We start from the raw sequence: 13680 nt of genomic DNA, 5'->3' as shown, positions 1-13680 counted from the left end.
AAGCTTTGTAGTATAGTCTGAAGTCATGGAGTCTGATTCCTCCTGCTCTGTTTTTTTCCCTCAAGACTGCTTTGGCTATTCGGGGTGTTTTGTGTCTCCATACAAATTTTAAGATTTTTTGTTCTAGTTCCGCAAAAAATGCCATTGGTAATTTGATAGGGATTGCACTGAATCTGAAGATTTCTTTGAGGAGTATAGTCATTTTCATAATATTGATTCTTCCAATCCAAGAACATGGTATATCTCTGTTTGGATCATCTTTAATTTCTTTCATCGGAGTCTTATAGTTTTCTGCATATAGGCCTTTTGTCTCCCTAGGTAGGTTTATTCCTAGGTATTTTATTCTTTTTGTTGCAATGGTAAATGGGAGTGTTTCCTTAATTTCTCTTGCAGATTTTTCATCTTTAGTGTATAGGAATGCAAGACATTTCTGTGCATTAATTTTTTATCCTGCAACTTTACCAAATTCATTGATTAGCTCTAGTAGTTTTCTGGTGGCATTTTTAGGATTCTCTATGTATAGTATCATGTCATCCGCAAACAGTGACAGTTTTACTTCTTTTTTTCCAATTTGTATTCCTTCTATTTCTTTTTCTTCTCTGATTGCCGTGGCTAGGACTTCCAAAACTATGTTGAATAATAGTGGTGAGAGTGGACATCCTTGTCTTCTTCCTGATCTTAGAGGAAATGCTTTCAGTTTTTCACCATTGAGAATGATGTTTGCTGTGGGTTTGTCATATATGGCCTTTATTATGTTGAGGTAGGTTCCCTCTATGCCCACTTTCTGGAGACTTTTATCATAAATGAGTGTTGAATTCTGTCAAAAGCTTTTTCTGCATCTATTGAGATGATCATATGGTTTTTATTCTTCAATTTGTTAATATGGTGTACCACATTGATTGATTTGTGTATATTGAAGAATTCTTGCATCCCTGGGATAAATCCCACTTGATCATGGTGTATGATCCTTTTAATATGTTGTTGGATTCTGTTTACTAGTATTTTGTGGAGGATTTTTCATCTATATTCATGAGTGATATTGGTCTGTAATTTTCTTTTTTTGTAGTATCTTTGTCTGGTTTCAGTGTCAGGGTGGTGGTGGCCTCATAGAATGTGTTTGCGAGTCTTCCTTCCTCTGAAGTTTTTTGGAAGAGTTTGAGAAGGATGGGTGTCAGCTCTTCTCTAAATGTTTGATAGAATTCACCTGTGAAGCCATCTGGTCCTGGACTTTTGTTTCTTGGAAGATTTTTAATCACAGTTTCAATTTCATTACTTGTGATTGGTCTGTTAATATTTTCTATTTCTTCCTGGTTCAGTCTTGGAAAGTTATACCTTTCTAAGAATTTGTCCATTTCTTCCAGGTTGTCCATTTTGTTGGCATAGAGTTGCTTGTAGTAGTTTCTTAGGATGCTTTGTATTTCTGAGGTGTCTATTGTAACTTCTCCTTTTTCCTTTCTAATTTTATTGATTTGAGTCCTCTCCCTCTTTTTCTTGATGAGCTTGGCTAATGGTTTATCAATTTTGTTTATCTTCTCAAAGAACCAGCTTTTAGCTTTATTGATCTTTGTTATTGTTTTCTTTGTTTCTATTTCACTTATTTCTGCTCTGATCTTTGTGATTTCTTTCCTTCTGCTAACTTTGGGTTTTGTTTGTTCTTCTTTCTCTAGTTCCTTTAGGTGTAAGGTTAGATTGTTTATTTGAAATTTTTCTTGTTTCTTAAGGTAGGCTTGTATAGCTATAAACTTCCCTCTTAGAACTGCTTTTGCTGCATCCCATAGGTTTTGGATCATCGTGTTTTCATTGTCATTTGTCTCTAGGTATTTTTTGATTTCCTCTTTGATTTCTTCAGTGATCTCTTGGTTATTCAGTAACGTATTGTTTAGCTTCCATGTGTTTGTGCTTTTTACGTTTTTTTCCCTGTAATTCATTTCTAATCTCATAGTGTTGTAGTCAGAAAAGGTGCTTTGATATGATTTCAATTTTTGTAAATTTACTAAGGCTTGATTTGTGACCCATGATGTGATCTATCCTGGAGAATGTTCCGTGTGCACTTGAGAAGAACGTGTAATCTGCTGTTTTTGGATGGAATGTCCTATAAATATCAATTAAATCTATCTGGTCTATTGTGTCATTTAAAACTTCTGTTTCCTTATTTATTTTCATTTTCAATGATCTGTCCATTGGTGTAAGTGAGGTGTTAAAATCCCCCACTATTATTGTGTTACTGCCGATTTCCTCTTTTATAGCTGTTAGCAGTTGCCTTATATATTGAGGTGCTCCTATGTTGGGTGCATATATATTTATAATTGTTATATCTTCTTCTTGGATTGATCCCTTGATCATTATGTAGTGTCCTACATTGTCTCTTGTAACATTCTTTATTTTAAAGTCTATTTTATCTGATATGAGTATTGCTACTCCAGCTTTCTTTTGATTTCCATTTGCATGGAATATCTTTTTCCATCCCCTCACTTTCAGTCTGTATCTGTCCCTAGGTCTGAAGTGGGTCTCTTGTAGACAGCATATATATGGGTCTTGTTTCTGTATCCATTCAGCTAGCCTGTGTCTTTTTGTTGGAGCTTTTAATCCATTCACATTTAAGGTAATTACTGATACGTATGTTCCTATGACCATTTTCTTAATTGTTTGGGGTTTGTTTTTGTAGGTTCTTTTCTTCTCTTGTGTTTCCCACTTAGAGAAGTTCCTTTAGCATTTGTTGTAGAGCTGATTTGGTGGTGCTGAATTCTCTTAGCTTTTGCTTGTCTGTAAAACTTTTGATTTCTCCATTGAATCTGAATGAGATCCTTGCCAGGCAGAGTAATCTTGGTTGTAGGTTCTTCCCTTTCATCACTTTAAGTATATCATGCCATTCCCTTCTGGCTTGTGGAGTCTTTGCTGAGAAATCAGCTGTTAACCTTATGGAAGTTCCCTTATATGTAATTTGTCATTTTTCCCTTGCTGTTTTCAATCATTTTTCTTTGTCTTTAATTTTTGCCAATTTGATTACTATGTGTCTCGGCGTCTTTCTCCTTGGGTTTATCCTTTATGGGACTCGCTGCACTTCCTGAACTTGGGTGGCTATTTCCTTTCCCATGTTAGGGAAGTTTTTGACTATAATCTCTTCAAATATTTTCTCAGGTCCTTTCTCTCTTTCTTCTCCTTCTGGGACCGCTATAATGAGAATGTTGTTGCATTTGATGTTGTCCCAGAGGTCTCTTAGGCTGTCTTCATCTCTTTTCATTCTTTTTTCTTTATTCTGTTCTGCAGCAGTGAATTCCACCATTCTGTCTTCCAGGTCACTTATCCGTTCTTCTGCCTCAGTTATTCTGCTATTGATTCCTTCTAGTGTGGTTTTCATTTCAGTTATTGTATTGTTCATCTCTGTTTGTTCATTAATTCTTCTAGGTCTTTGTTAAACATTTCTTGCATCTTCTCGATCTTTGCCTCCATTCTTTTTCCGAGGTCCTGGATCATCTTCACTATAATTATTTTGAATTCTTTTTTTTGGAAGGTTGCCTATGTCCACTTCATTTAGTTGTTTTTCTGGGGTTTCATCTTGTTCCTTCATCTGGTACATAGCCCTCTGCCTTTTCATCTTGTCTATCTTTTTGTGAAAGTGGGTTTTGTTCCACAGGCTGCAGGATTGTAGTTCTTCTTGCTTCTGCTCTCTGCCTTCTGGTGGATGAGGCTTTCTAAGAGGCTTGTGTAAATTTCCTGATGGGAGGTACTGGTGGTGGGTAGAGCTGACTGTTGCTCCTTTGGGCAGAGCTCAGTAAAACTTTCATCCACTTGAGTGCTGATGGGTGGGGCTGGGATCCCTCCCTGTTGGTTGTTTGGCCTGAGGTAACCCAACACTTGAGCCTACCCAGGCTCTTTGGTGGGGCTAATGACAGACTCTGGGAGGGCTCATGCTAAGGAGTACTTCCCAGAGTTTCTGCTGCCATTGTCCTTGTCCCCACTGTGAGCCAGAGCCACCCCCCCCACCGCCTCTGCAGAAGACCCTGCAACACTAGCAGGTAGGTCTGGTTCAGTCTTCCCTGGGGTCACTGCTCCTTCCCCTGGGTCCCGATGCGCACACTACTTTGTGTGTGCCCTCCAAGAGTTGAGTCTCTGTCTCCCCCAGTCCTGTTGAATTCCTGCAATCAAATCCCACTAGGCTTCAAAGTCTGATTCTCTAGGATTCTTCCTTCCGTTGCCGGAACCCCCAGGTTGGGAAGCCTGACGTGGGGCTCAGAACCTTCACTCCAGTGGGTGGACTTCTGTGGTATAAGTGTTCTCCAGTCTGTGAGTCATCCACCCAGCAGTTAGGGGATTTGATTTTACTATGATTGCGCCCCTCCAACTGTCTCATTTTGGTTTCTCCTTTGTCTTTGGATGTGGGGTATCTTTTTTGGTTAGTTCCAGTGTCTTCCTGTCGATGATTGCCCAGCAGCTAGTTGTGATTCTGGTGTTCTCACAAGAGGGAGTGAGAGCACGTCCTTCTACTCAGCCATCTTGGTTCCTCTTAAAGTGCATTTTCTTATTTTTTGTTTTTACACAAAGTATAGCATGGTATGTATACTGTTCTGTACCTTGCTTTTTTATTTAGTAACAAATCTTGGGAAGAAGTATATAGAGAAGTTTCTCACTCTTTTTAAAGCTGTGTATTGTTTGATTGTATGGATGAACTGTGATTCATTGAACCAGTCTCCCATTGACGAAAATTTTTTTGTTTCCAGTGTTTTGCTATTTCCTTCAGTGAATAATCTTGTGCGTGAATCATTTCACATACATTCAACTATGTTTAGAAATAAAAGTTGGATGTTTTAGCAAAGCCATGATTCTTCAGACCTAGTGAGATGTTTGGCATTATTTTTTGTTTGTTTTGATTTTTCATAAATCTGGAACTAGACCAACCGATGCTTAAAACCATTTGTTGAATGATGTATGTAAGCTTGTGTTTATTTCTAATATGGTTTCCAAGATACGAAAGTAGAAATGAGAATACAGTAAAAAGGAACATTCAGGCACTCTTTCCCTGAGAGATAAAGAGTTGAATAGAAAGATATTGGCCTAGGCAGCACAACATGCCCCACATTTGGGGTCACCCACATAGTGTTGAGGGCCCATCACTGCAACTTTGGGATGTCTCTACTGTCATTCTAACAGTCAACTATTATTCAGTTATACTCTCATTCTATTATTATGGTTTGTTCAGATCATGGAGACATGCCTTTCTTCATGGGCATGGATTTTCCCCAGAGAGTATGAAGTTCTTATTGTCAGTTTTACTGAGAATGGGATAATCCCCAAGAAGCGAGTGTGGCAGACAAGGGTGACTGTGCTCTCTGGGTTTTAGAGGCAGCCAGGCCTGGGCTTTAAGGTTTGTCTCTGCTATAAGCTAAGCAGAGTCAACCTGGTGAGGGACTCTGAGAACTGATTTGGGCAATAATATTATAGGTTTTAAGAGAAGACAATTCTAATATCAACTATAACTTATACTTTATATTGTACTATTATCTCCAAGCCTTTTATAATTCATATCACTTAGTAATCCAAAAAATGTAAGTTAAAACCATTATGAAATATCACTTCACATCCTTAATAAATATCAGCCAAAAAAAGTGTGAAAATGCCAAGTACCAGGTAGAATGAGGATCAAGGAGAATTAGTCATTTGTGGAGGGAGTACGAATTGGTACATACATTTTGGAGAACAATTTATCAACATCTAGCAAAGTTGAAAATATGAATATGCTATAATCTAGCCATTTCACAGTGAGGCAGGTACCCTGGAGAAACTCTTGCACAGGTGCTCAAGTAAATAAATACAAGAATATATTGTTTGTAATAGAGAAAAACTGAAATAATCTAAATATTCATCAATGGAGAAGAACTAAATGAACTGTAATTTATTTATATCAAGGAATTCACCCATGATGAAAATAAATGAAATAAAGTTGCTTATATTTAGAAAACATGGATCTCATAAAGATAATGTTGAGCAAAAAAACAAGTTGTATGAAAATGTATATGGTGTGATACCTTCTTATGATATTATATAATGTTTTTATTCATGCATATGTAGTAAAAGTATAAAGAAATGCACAAAAAATATAAGGAATAAATTCAACAGACTGGTTACCTTTGGCAGGCATGGAAAAGGATAAAATTAGGGAGGTTACAAAGAGGGCTTCAACTGGGTAGTGAGTACATGAGTATGAGTTATACCTTTGTAATTCTGTAATATATTTATAAATGTTAAAAATAAAATTACATCTTTATCTGTAGTGCAGTAGGGGTTCAGAGAAAAGCTGTTGCAAAGTGAGAGTACACACAGAGTTCAACAATGAAGAACAGCTGTGCCAACAAAGACATTATCTCACAAAGGTCATCAGCAAAAGGATGTTCTGAAGATGAAGAGACAGAGCAGAAGAAAATAAATTTTTTATTCTGGACTGAGACAGAAACCTAGGAAACTATTAGAAATAGCTGAAAAGTATGGATGTCTTCCAGCTATGACTGGCTAGCTTGTATTTGTCCTGTCTTTCCACTAATAACAACTAGAAAAACTGTATAAAATATTATTTTAAAAAAATATTTGTTCGAAATATCAGAGAGCTACCAAGGTAGCAAGAATCAAGATCCTGAAAGGAAGGAAAGCTCACTGAGGGTGAGCCAGACAGTCAGCTTCACTAGTTGTTTGAAGCAGGTACCATTTAGAAAGCAGAAACTGAGAGGCTGAATTTTTGGAAATCCCAAAGAGCTAGGGAGGCAAAGACTGAAGTTCAAGGGGAAAGGGAGGTTGGCAAATACTGCAGACCTTTGACTGGGACGCCTAAAGGGCTTTTAGTCAGCCAAACCCAGCCTAACTGCCTTCCAGAGTACCCCAGAGAGGTAGTCTATGTACCCGATAGTAAAACTGATGAAAACTGAATACAAAGAGAAAATTTTAAGACCAGTCACAGGAGTAAAAAGGATGTATTGCCGTCAAAGGAACAATAGTAAGACTTACAGCTGACTTCTCAATCGAAATGATGGAAGTCAAAAGAAATAGAATAATTTCTTCTAAGTGCTGGGAGAAAAAATACTGCCAATCTAGAATTCTATACCTTTTTTAAATGTTTTTCAAAAATGAAGGTAAAATAATTCATACTCAAAATAAAGAAACTGAGATAGTTACCAGCAGACCCACACTAAAGGAAAATTAGAGTACTTCGGGCAAATGAAAATGATCCTAGATGGAAGCATGGAAATACTAAGGAATGAAGAGGTAAATATGTGTGTAAATTTAAATGACTATTGACTGTATGAAGCAATAACCAAAATGTCTTGTGAGGTATTAAAAACATGAAGAATTAAATATACATGACATCAGGACTACAAAAGGTGTGAGGGTAATAAATAGAGTGTTATGTAGACCTTTTATTGTCTTGGAAGTAGTATAAAAATATATATATATATATTTAAGAAGCCAAAGATGCATATTGTAACCCCTAGGGAAACTCACTAAAAGAATATCAGAAGATAATTTAACAAATAAGCTAATTGGGGAGGAAGGATAAATACGTTTTATTAATTCAAAAGTAAGCACAAAAGGAGAAAAACACAGAACAGGTAAGGAAAGTAGAATATAAATGGTAAAATGGTAGACATAGATTAAATGTAAATAGATTAAATATTCCAATTAAAAACAAAAATTGTCAGACTACACAGCTTTGAGGCCCTTTGCAAAAGGCTAAGTTTGAGGAAATGAAAAACAAGTTATGTGGGAATGAAGTCTAGGAAGAATACCAGGATATGGTAGATTATGAGAATGAACATACTTTTCTAAGGACTTAGAATTTTATTCTGTTAATTATAATGAATCCTGGAGGCAAATACTGCTGTTCCCAGTCTCTATTCATGTTTCTGTGATGAGCAGAAACATGAAGGAAGAACTAGCCCAGCTGTTACTTAGACCCTCATTTAATTACCTTGATTAATGTCCCACAATGTACTCCACTCCCTACACCTGCCTCCTCTGTGCTTAGGGCTTACAGGTAATTTGATGTAGTGATTAAGAGCACACATTGTGAAGGTTTAGATGGCCTGGATTCAAAGCTCTCCTTGTTGTGTGATTTTCAGCATTTTACTTAATTCTTTGATGTATCAGATTTCTCACTCATAAAATGCAGTTAACAAAATTTATTCTCTCATAGGATTGTTTTAACAATCAATTAAATTAATCTCTGTAAAACATAGACAATAAGTAAATAATAAGCACTACATAAATGATATGTATGATAGAGCCTCTCACAGCCACCACTGGTAAAGATACCTCCCATCTCTGTGCCAGCCTTCTCCCATGTGCTCTGGGCTATGGATTGTACTCTGGTCTGTCAAGATAATCTCATCCAAATCCCATCTTCCAGAAATTTCATGAAAATCTGGTCCACAAATAGGAAAAGTCTTCTTAGTTACAACACCAAAAGTACAAGCAACAAAAGAAAAAGAAAAATAGATAAATTGTGCTTCATTAAAATTAAAATTTATGCACTTCAAAGAACACCATCGATAAAGTTAAAAGACCACTCACAGAATGGGACAAAATATTTGCAAATCATGTATATGACAAGGGACTTACATCTAGAATATGTAAAGAACTCTCACAACTCAATAATAAAAAGGTGAAACGGATAAAGAATCTGAATTGACATTTCTCAAAGAAGGTATACAAATGGCCAAGAGAGTCGGCCATTTAAAAGACAGTTGATGTCATTAACTATTAGGAAAGTGCAAATCAAAACCATAATGAGATACCACTTTGCGTCTACTAGGATGTCTATAACCAAGAAGACAGATAATAACACATGTTGGAGAGATTATGGAGAAATTGGAATCCTCATAAATTTCTGGTAGGAATGTAAAATGTTATAGCTGCTTTGGAAACAGTTTAGCAGTTCCTCAAAATGCTAAACATAACATTATCATATGCCCCAGCAGTTCTACTCCTGGATATGTATCTAAGAGAAATGAAAACATATGTCCATACAAAAAATTTACACATTAATCCATATAGCAGCATTATTCATAATAACCAAAAAGCAGAAACAATCCAAACATCCATCAACTGATGAATGGATAAAGTGTGGTATCCATAAAATGGAATATTATTCAGCAATAAAAAGGAATGAAATACTGATATATGCTACAATATGAGTAAACTTTAAAAACATTATGCTAAGTGAAAGAAGTCATTCACACCTGAAAAAAATAGATCATATGATTCCATTTATATGAAATATTCAGAATCAGCAAATCTATAGCAATAGAAAGTAAATTACTGTTTGCCTAATTGGGGGTGGGTCTATGTGGAGAGAAATTGAGCAGTGATTGCTATTGGGTACAGGAGCTCTTTGGGGGCGTGATGAAAATGTTCTAAAATTGATTGTGGTGATGGTTGAACAACTCTGTGAATATACTAAAAACCATTGAATTAAATAGTTGAATGGTTATACTATTTAAATTAAATAAATGAATTATATAGCAATATCCCACTAAAACTTTAAAAAATCTGGTCCAAAGAGCATTTCCTTTTCTCAGACCTGTCATGTATTTATTCGTTTGTACAACTTTCCTACCACTTCAATGAGAGTTTGGAAAGGGTAGTAAATATGCTTGCTTGGTTCATTCTCTTAATCCAGAAGCTCCAGGAGGATTATTTTAAAAGAGAACTGCCCCAGAAAATATAGAGCATATAGAAATGATGGGACTATATACATCACACAGGAGATACAGATGGGTTCATCCAAACAATAAAACTGGGTCATAGTCAAGGGATAATAAGATTAGTTTAGCTTGTCATTTACCTAATGGTCTAAAGCAACTTAATGAGAAAACTTGTTCTCCTGGCTCTGTGCTTCCTGTTCTCAGGGAGTGACACATGGTTTTGAGAAGTTTTCTGTTGAAATATGTAATAAAAAGTAAAACTGGAAAGAGAAAGAGATGCCAAGGCTGATATGTACATTGTTTTCATGGGAGAAGCCATAATCAAGAGAGCTTAGAACATTCCAGGAATGGCTCAGGAGGTGACTCCAGGACCCCAGCCATGTGGAGGGGTACATAGTGCCAACAGCCTCCCATTCCTTTACAATAACCAGTATACTTTCAAATCCAATCCAAAGTCTTCTCAGCAACTCTGTGCCTATCTTAAAACTACAACTGATAGGGACTTCCCTGGTAGCACAGTGGTTAAGAATACGCCTGCCAATGCAGGGGACACAGGTTCAAGCCTTGGTCCAGGAAGATCTCACATGCCGTGGAGCAACTAAGCCCGTGAGCCACATCTACTGAGCCTGCGCTCTAGAGCCCGTGAGCCACAACTACTGAGCCCGCATGCCACAACTACTGAAGCCCCGTGTGCCTAGAGCCCGTGCTCTGCAGCAAGAGAAGCCACCACAGTGAGAAGCCCGCACACCACAACGAAGAGTAGCCCCCGCTCACCACAACTAAAGAAAGCCCGTGCACAGCAACCAAGACCCAATGTAGCCATAAATAAATATATATATTTTTTTTACAAAACTAAAAAAAAAACTACAATTGATAATGACAGAATCCAGGATCTCAGATGCTAAAATCTTGCAGTTAGGACAACTTTACTTCACTATCACACTCTGCCTGAATTCCTCTATTATGTACTAAGAAGCGGTTTTCTAACTGTTTCAATACTTACAGTGATAGAGAATTCACTACCTTACAAAACAGCCCCTTCCATATTTGCACAGCATTGTTAGCCAGAAAATTCTTCCTTATATTGAGGCAAACAGCTTTTCTGTAACATTGACAGATTTGATCCTGAATAGACTTTTGTGTCTACCCAAAATTGGCTTATATGACCTTTTCCATGTAACAGCCATTTTGAAGGCAATTATAATATATTTTTCAATATATATCCTCTGGGCTAAACATCAAAAGTTTCTTCAGTGGTTCCTTATGACAAGGTTTTAAGAAGTTCATTACCATCCTGGTTATTCTTAAACTTCCTAGTAGCCAAGCCAAGTTTGTTTCCATATCCATAAGACAAGGATGGGTAATAATGCCTAGGTCCTGAGCTAACCAAATGAATTAATGTATGTAAAAGTATTTTTACACTTTAAAACACTTTGTAAACATAAAATACTATTAGAAAGTATCCACTTCCTGGAAGACAACTTGTCAAAATATAGTAGAAACTTGCAATTCAAAATGTGATCTAAGGACCAGCAGCATTGGAATCATCTGGAATCGTGTTAGAAATGAAGACTCTCAGACCCATCCCATATCTATTAAATCCACATCTGCATTTTAATAAGGTCTCCAAGCGTTTTATGCTTTAAAGTTTGAGGAGCACTGTAGACTTTCAAATGGGCATATACTTTCATACAGCAATTCCCCTTTTAGGTTTTTATCCTGAGAATATGATGTGGTAAGTGTGGAAGAGATATACCTAAATAGTGTTCATTACAGCATTTTCATAATAGCAAAAACTTAGAAGGAATCTAAAGGTCCACTAATAGAAAATTGGCCAGGTGCTTTATGGTTCGTTTGTGGATATACCCGTTCTCCCCAGGAGGCTTGTTGGCCCTCGGCATACCTAAGTACCGTTTGCCAGCCAGGAATGTCTGTTGAGCAAGTTCCTCAGCTGGTGCCAGTGGCAAGAAGATGCCTGCTCCCAAGCTGATGGTTGATGCTGTGAACATAGGTGTATGTTCAATTGGACACAAAACGGTATTAATATCTCCAGATAGGTTATCTACTGGGGGAGAACCAGACCATCTGCACAAGAGTTCATTCATCTCCCAAGTGTTCAATCAGTTTAAAAAACTGCTCGCGTATCTGGGTGTTTCGTTTGTTAGGTAAAATTATTACAGGACTTTTATCGAGACCATAATTAACTAGAGAAGGGAGAGTGAAGACATAATTGGAAAACTGTTCATAGATTAGTTACAAAATCTGTGACCCAATGTCAGTGAAGTGGCTTATCTTTTTTCCTCTTTAATTAAGAAACATGTTCAGCTCTTTTGTTTCTTAGTCATTGACCATTGCCCTTGAAGTGTCTTTTACTCTTGCTATAGAGTTGATTTATTTATTAGACAAAGAAAACCTTCTACTGTGACCAAATTCAGTTTTGGAAATATCAGGAAAATGATGTTTCCTGAATACCTTATTTTAAAATGTCAAACTACGCTTCACTTCTCCACTCCAGACCTTAGTTCTCTGTTTAATTTTTTTCCACAGCACGCATCACCAGCTACTCGTTTATTCTGTCTTACTGATTGCTTGTCTGGCTTCCTCCACTAGAAAGCCAGCTCCATAAGGGAAAGGAGTATTGACTCTTTTGTTCACTGCTGTGTCTACAGCACTTAGGAATTGTCTGGCACCTAGGAGGTGTTCAACAAATGTTTGTTGAATGAATTTGCATTAAAATATTTCAGTGTCCTTAGGTCCACTGGTCTTGTTGGCTGGAGAACAAAATCCTTTACTTTCATCATTTAGACTATATCTAAGGTACACATGTGCTTTATAGCCTCTAGATTTAGTTTTCTTAATTAATGGTAGTGCTAGTAACTGAGATTGTAGGCAAAGGTAAGTTAGCCAGTTCTATATCAAGGCAAAAAAGAGCAATGAACAGGAAGATATTAGAAGTCCTACTAGATTCATCCAAGCCGGCATATACACAAGCAGAGACATAAGATGGTGTATGGGTCTGGGTAGGGTAAGCAATCTAGGAACGGGTAAGCACAGTAAGCTAAGATCCAGAAGTCATCAAGTCTAAGAAAGCCAGGCCAGAACAAGAATGTAAAGTCCAGAATACATATATATATTCTGTAAATTCCAGAATATATATATATATATATATTCAGTTATACATATATATACATATATATGTATAACTGAATCACTTTGCTGTACAGCAGAACTTAATACAACATTATAAATCAACTATACTTCAATAAAAATTCTTTTAGGAATGTAAATTCTATGAGATCATTCATCCAGGCACAGTGATATGTCAGAAATAGTGCCTAACAAATAGAAACGAGTATTTGTTAGATGGAAAATTAATTCATCAACAAAATGGAAATCATACAGCCATTTAAAAATGTTGCTCTAGATATAAAGTTATCACTATACTGTAAAGTGAAAACTCGAGTTGGAAATTATACTTAGAGTATGATTCCATTTTTGTTTGTGTGTATGTATATATATATAAATTAAAGAAATACAAAAATGTCAACAGTGGTTATAGTGATGTCTGTATGGTGGGGTAAGGGATAATTTTGACTTCTCTTTATTTGTCCATATTTACAAACTCGTTAATGAGCATTGGTTAAATCCATTATTAAAAGGATTTTTACTATCTGTATGATATATGGGTACGTGTACAATGTTGTTACTGTAAAGATGTTCCATCCTTACCCTGGACCTCAGAATACAAGCCTCTTGCTTAATTTCAGGACTCCTAACAAAGGCCTTGGAGTTTCAGCTGGCAGAATGCCAGAGGAGTGCAAGCTCCTCCCCTTTCCCACAGCCTCCTTCAGCTCTTCAAACGTTTCTGATTACTTCCCAACACACAACCAACACAGAAGACTACTGTCAGAGAGGGCAACAAAAGGCAAAAACGGAGGTAAGGATGATAGCTGGGGAGAGCGGCTGAAACGGAAAAGCTCAGCACTCTGAA

General features: G+C 36.8%; 1 protein-coding gene across 2 annotated transcripts in view; it reads left to right on the top strand.

Annotated features, from left to right (window-relative positions):
• Positions 1-1086: 1086 nt before the first annotated feature.
• The window catches only part of FMO2 (flavin containing dimethylaniline monoxygenase 2), a 54529-nt gene continuing 41935 nt past the window's right edge, over positions 1087-13680 (top strand). For both annotated transcript variants that reach the window (XM_082390582.1, XM_082390583.1), the window contains exon 1: positions 1087-13626. The gene's annotated coding sequence lies outside the window, so the exon portion shown is untranslated. The remainder of the gene's footprint in view (positions 13627-13680) is intronic.

Source organism: Balaenoptera borealis (assembly GCF_965194805.1).
Source record: "Balaenoptera borealis genome assembly, chromosome: 1".
NCBI lineage: Eukaryota > Metazoa > Chordata > Mammalia > Artiodactyla > Balaenopteridae > Balaenoptera > Balaenoptera borealis.
This window is presented reverse-complemented; position numbering and strand designations above follow the sequence as displayed.